Source organism: Muscardinus avellanarius, assembly GCF_963383645.1.
Source record: "Muscardinus avellanarius genome assembly, chromosome: 3".
NCBI classification, from domain to species: Eukaryota; Metazoa; Chordata; class Mammalia; order Rodentia; family Gliridae; genus Muscardinus; species Muscardinus avellanarius.
Genome location: NC_137788.1, coordinates 107000329 through 107006942, shown reverse-complemented (window position 1 = coordinate 107006942; position 6614 = coordinate 107000329).

Below are 6614 nucleotides of genomic sequence, written 5' to 3'. Positions count from 1 at the left end.
GTTATGATGTCTGATACCCCAGGTGAGGAGATCTGTGCACATAAACAAAGAAAACTCAGTTCTCGGGCTCTTTGGTTCTGCCAGGGTGGCACATACTAACTGTTCATGATGTGGCTAAAGCATATAAATTGTAGCTTTCTAACCTTTTCTACTCTGAAAAAAACCCAGTGATCTCAAGTATCTGAACATTACCATTTTAAAAGCCATTGTTGACTCAAAATGGAATCCTTCATTCCTCAGGCTTTTAATTGTTTACATCATCACGGCCACTTCCTGCATATCTGACATCAAAGCCTCAGTGCAGCTGAAAAATTCACTTCTGCCCACATCATTATCCTCAAAGTTCTGCCTGTGCATAGTAGCCTGAGACTGAACACATCTACCAATGAGTACTCACTGTTAACTTCTAATTAGATAGGCACATATTTATCTAGGGATATGGTGTTGAATATAAAAGCTCTTACTCTATGGAATTAGCTTTCTAGTACAGTGGTTCGCAATCTCTACTAAACCTCTAGTCGCCTAGAACGCACATGAAAACCCTGCTAGAAGCCAGCTCACTCCATTTCCTGGTACTTGTTGCTAACTGACAGTGTGTGAAGTGGGGCCCATGATTTTTCATTTCTAACAAGTTCCCAAGTGCTTTTGCTGCTGTGCTTCCTGTACCACACTCTGAGAACGACTCTCAGTATGTGCAGGACTGTCCTTGATTTCAAACTCCAAGCAGCTACCTCCCTTGACATACAAAAATGGATGTGTAACTTGGTTCACTATTTTTGCAAGATGTCACAGCTTCTGCACATCAAATTCAATTAAAATGCTGACTATGAATAAAAGGGACAAAAAGAGAGAGATAAGTGTTTCCTTTTCCATGACAGTCTGAAAAGCATCCCCTAAAACATCCCCATGACCTAAAAAACACAGAATACAGAAGTCACAGCCTTTTGAGGCTTCTTTTTTTTGTTGCTGCTATGTGTGTGTGTATTTGGTTTTACTCTACAGGGACTATTTCTAATTATAATCTGTTTGGGTCTACTTTAAAAACAACAACAAAAAATCAGACACCAACTCTTTACTAGTATTTTCTGTTAATAGTAATTTTCTGGCCTTGGCTTTTTTTGGTTGTTTCCTCACAGGCACCAACATAAAGCCAATTAAGAAATTCAAGGAAAGAGAATAATGATAATATAGTGATAATGCTTTTAACTTAGGCCACTTGATAATTCTTCCCCAACTTCTCTCTTTCCTCCAGCCTCTTAAAAGGCAGTTGTTCCTCAACTTGGTCTATCACTTTTTTCCATGAAGAGTCATACAGCATGCCTAGGTCAGGACTATTTCCACTCATGTCTATTTAACATGCCTACAAGCCAATTTTACATCCCTTTCCTAAGCTGCTTTTTTTTTTTTTTTTTTTTGTACTGGGAATTAAGCCTAGGGGAATTCTACTTCCAAGCTATACCCCCAGCCCTATTTTGTTTTTATTTTGAAACAGGGTCTCAATAGGTTACTGAGTCTCACTGCTTGCTGAGGCTATCCTCAAACCTGTAATCCGCCTGTCTCAATCTCCCAAATTCTCATATTATAGGTGTGTGCCATCATGTCTGCTTTTTTTCTGACTCATCATTTTCCCAGTAACCCAGGCTCAAAACTTCATAGTAACCTTTTGAATCATTAACAAGTAACAACAAATATAGCCATATATATACCAGCCAAAACTTTAGAGTGCTTTAGGGGCTTGGCTTGGTGGTGCATGCTTGTAATCCCCGCGCTTGAGAGGCGGAGACAGGAGGATTACGCTGGCTTAAGAGACTCTGTTTCCAATATATATATAAATAGGTCTGGGAGTGTAGCCCGGAGGTAGAAGGGTTCCAGGAACCCCAGTACCACCAAAAAAAAAAAAAAAAAGTGTTTTATACATTATTAGCTATCTAATAAGCAGAGTTGTTTAATCACACATAGTAACAAATGAGTAAACATATGCAAAGAACTTAGAAAAGTGCCTAGTACATCATAAACATACACATAATAAATTTTCCAAAATAATAGAGGCGATTATTTACAAATAAGGAACCTAAACACAGCAATGCCCAACAGCTAGGCCAGTCATTTGGCTAGTAGGTACCAAACCCAAATCCCAATACAGCTAATTTAACTCCAAAATTTCCGTGTTTAATCACGTTAAACTGCTTTACTCCTCTTATTTTCACCAACTCCTCCAACTGTTTCTCTGAAAAAGGACCCCTTTTTCTATATTCAGCCCTTTTCAGTTCCAACTCTTTATCACTGAGTTACTGCACTGATTTTCCAACCAGCACCTCCACCTCCCTGCGTTTCATTTAAAAGTCACAATATTCACTACCTAACTACTCCAAAGTCCTTGAAAGGGCTTTGTAATTTACAAAATTAACTCATCCTACCCATCCTTCCTCATTTCTCAAATAATCTTTTATCTAGCTGGTTTCTTTCCTTGTCCCGAGACCTTGCCGTCTTGGTATGACCCCTCTCATTTATAACATGTACTTTCCCATCTACCTAAGTTACTCAGAGACCCACTTATTTTCTGGCAAGCCCAATTCCTGCAGTCTTTCCCTTGGATACAATATTTAAACTACTTCCATACAACTTGGCACCAGTCACTTTTGTTATACGTACAAAGATCTCGCCTTCTTTTGGAGAGGGTTCACGAACTTATCTTAAAGCCTCCACCATCACCGCTTCCAATTCATAGCCTCCCAAAACACGTTGTTCTTAAGGAGTAGATCGTGGATACGGACCTGACACATGTCCCAAAACAGGCTGACGTCAGGAAAAAGTGTGGGGGTTCCGCACATCGAAAACATGGAGAAGCATTCTCAGACCAGCCCGCGCACACGCCGGCAGCTCTACTCTGCACACGCCGGCCCCAGGTGTAGCCAAGGCCTCCAGGTAGGTGCCTAGATCCCCCCACCTAGGGACCGACCACAAATGCCCCGCCTTGCTGTAGCCCACCCCGCGAAGCCTTCAGCCTGGCCGCGCCCGACCCGACCAGCAAAGCAACAAGACGAAGGTAGTCAGCAGACGCTCCAAGGCCCCGACTCACCGCTCCCTCCACGAGGCCCCGACCCACAGAGCCCCGCCCACGGAACCCGCCTCTTCCGGATTTTCCGGGAGCCTCTTCCGCCCTTCCTCTCCTCCCTTCCGCCTTCTAGAAGGAAATGACGACAGAGCCACGCTCTGATTGGGCGGCGGCGGCGGGAGCGGAAGCCGGTGCGTCTCCGCCCCCGGCGTTTGAGCTAGTCACTCCACCCTCGGGAGACTTTGGCCTCGGGACCTCCGCGCCCGCTCTGGGCTGTCTGGATATGTCGCGCGGCCGCCTTCTGCCCGGAGCTTAGCCGGCTGTGCGGCCGCCCGGATGGGAGCGCCGGAGAGCTGTGAGCGGCGGCCGGGGTCGGCGGGGTGCGGCCGGCGGCCAGGACCCCGGCGGAGGGGCGGGCGGGCAGGGCAGGAGGGCTGCCTCGGCAGGTTTGACGGCTCTTCCCCGGCTATTGGTTGGGTTTCCACCGAGGCGCTACTGGGGTCGTGATCAGGGCGACGGGAGACTGGGTAAAGAGACCCAGCTTCAGGGCTGGGTGCCTTTGCTAGGGAGGCGCGCGCGCTCAGATGCTGAGCGCTGGGTGCTGAGTTGGCTCCCAAGGGACACTGGCCTGGCTGTGTGTTTTAGCTCTCAGGCCTTGAAGAGGGAAGTGACAGGGCCGGCTCCTCCTTGTTTGCTGACTGAGGCTTAGGTCCTCTGTTGCCAGGTGAAAATTAGCTTTCCTCTCTTGAGGTGCTGCCCACTTTTATCCTTGGGCAGCATAGAAGTTTTGCAAAATTAAATCTGACAGTTAACTATGCAAGTAAGCTCCTGTGACTTCTTAATGAGCAAGACATCTGCAGCCAGCTTAAAAATTAGATTAGACTTTATCTAATTTTTCTTCATGTTTTTAAGACTGATTCAAGTTATCTACCATATTCAATAAAATTGCAATAGAGAATACATAAAATGAGACTGCATAGCTAGGTGTTTTGAAACAATATTACTGTAGATAGGATGAAGGAGAAGGCAAGAAATTGTAGTACCAGACGATTATTTCAAGAAGCCTGGTGTGTGAGGTGACATTTGGATGAATGGATGCGGTGCATTCTCTTATAGTAGGGAAATGTGCTTCAATGGAAAACTGCATAGTTTAGATTCTATCTCAGTAACATCCCTTGGATTATCTGATTCTAAGAAAGCTATTTCACAACTATGTAAACAGTAGGTAACCGACATCATTGGTATTTTTTGTCTATAGACAGGCAAGTTCTCTCCTGTCTCTTAGAGGTTTGATAGAACTTTTGCCTCCTTTTGCACATTCATTTCAATATGCCTGACCTATTAATGTGTCTAATTTTGGGATTCGCTTTACCAAACATTTGCCTGGTTATTTATTGAAATGAAATCTTTCACATGTGAGATGTGAAACAATTTTATATTTGAATGAGTCATAATTTTACATTTAAAAAATTCTCTTAACATTATTAAAATTATGATAAGGACTGGATGTGGTGGCACATGCCTGTAATACCAGTACTTGGGAGGCTGAGACAGGAGGATCACAGGTTGAGACCAGCCTCAGCAACTTAGCAAAACTCTCAGCAGCCTGTCTCTAAACAAAAAATAAAAAGAGCTAGAGGTATAGCTCAGAGGTAGAATGCCCCAGGGTTTAATCTCCAGTACTCCCCCACTCCCCACACACATAAATTATGAGAAGGGATCACCACACAGATGGAAAATGTTTTAATAAGAATTGATCAGGACAACTATGAGTGCTAAATAACAATCTATTTCAAGGATATAACCTTACTTAGGCTTGAAATTGCTCAATGTATTAATACTTACACTGGAAACATAGTACAGTTTGTTTAGTATATAAGTGGTACTGAGGCTTGAAATTGCTCAATATATTAGTACTTATAATTGAAACATATGTTTAATATATAGGTGATACTACTAATTTAACATTGATCGTTTTTGAATGATGAAGTTAAATTTGACCTGGGCCGATTGATGGAGTTTAGAAATGTTTTTGTTCTACTGTATTTATTGATACTGTATTTATTGTTGACACATTTGACTATTTCAGTTAGGGTTTTTCACCTGAGTAACTTTAAAAATAAGTCATTCTTTTTATTTACATAAAAAAGCATGTTAAGTATGTTAGAATTGGTATTGGGTGGAAGTGGTGTGCACAAGTGGCCTAATATACACAGAACGTTAAAGTATTTAAATATAAAGATTTAAGGATGGTAAACCTGCAATTTATGCGAAAACAATGAAATAAACCTGGTAACTATGGAAGGTCAGATGCGGAGACCAATTTTATTTGTACTTTCATCCAGGCCTGTCTAATCAGTGTAAGCATTTTGAAGGACAGGTAAACAAGTTAAAAGTCCTCATTTGTCTCTTTTAAATGCTATTCTTTTCTCTTTTTTTCTTTTTGCTACTGAGAGGTGAGTTCAGGGGCATTCTACCTCCGAACTATACTCCCAGCCTTTTTTTATTTTTATTTTTTATTTTGGAACAGGCTTTTTCTAAGTTGCTGAGCATCTGGCTTAACTTGCTGCAACTGGCCTACAACCTTTGATGCTCCTGTCTCAGCTCCCTCCTTAAACTAAAAGATGACAGGGTTTTAGAAAAACAGAAGCTACAGTGTAATGAGAACTGTTTACCCTGTAACATTTGAATCATAAAAAAATGTACAGTGGATTCTCTTCGCCTTTTGTCTTTTCTTTAGACTTTTTGATCCCAGAACATTAACATAGTTCAGGATCCTGTTTGACTGATGTCTAGTGTTTGCTTATGAATTTATTCAAAATACAAAACTGAAGCCAGGCGTGGTGGCACATGCGTGTAATCCCAGTACTTGGGAAGCTAAGAAAGGAGGATCGCAGGTTCACAGCCGGCCTCAACTACTTAGGCCCTCTGCAACTTAGTGAGACCCTGTTTTAATAGAAAGAATAAAAAATAGGGCTGGAGATATAGATAGGAGGTAGAATGCCCCTGGGTTCAATCTGCAGTAACACACACACACACACACACACACACACACACCCCTGATAGATTGATTTTTCAGCAGAAGGTCTTGCTTCCCGTTAGTGTTACCCAAGATTCTGACGGTGGCTATAGAATATTACAGCCTTCTCTTCCTCCTGTCCTCATGTGAGCACTCTATTTGCATTGCATCCCTGGAGTTCTTAGTGTAAGTCTGGGAGCCCTCTCAAATTTATTTGCAGATCTGTGTTTGTGTGAGATCTTGCACACACAGTTTGGGGGTAAAAGGTTCTTTATCTTTCATGTGATTCTCAGAGAGTCCTGTGATACTGAGAATGTTCAAAGCCACCATTTCTTCAAAAATCAGGGTTTCCTCTCTAGTTTGAGTTTGCTACTCTTTTTGCTTTATTGCCAAGGTGTCTGTGTTGGAGGAAGGGGAAATTTAAATTTCTTTCCAGTGAGAAAATCAGTTTATGTTTAGAGATGGAGCTGCAAAGGATTCTACCTTTGTTAAAAATTATGACGTTTCCCACAAAATTCCGTTAAATATTGCCCTATCATG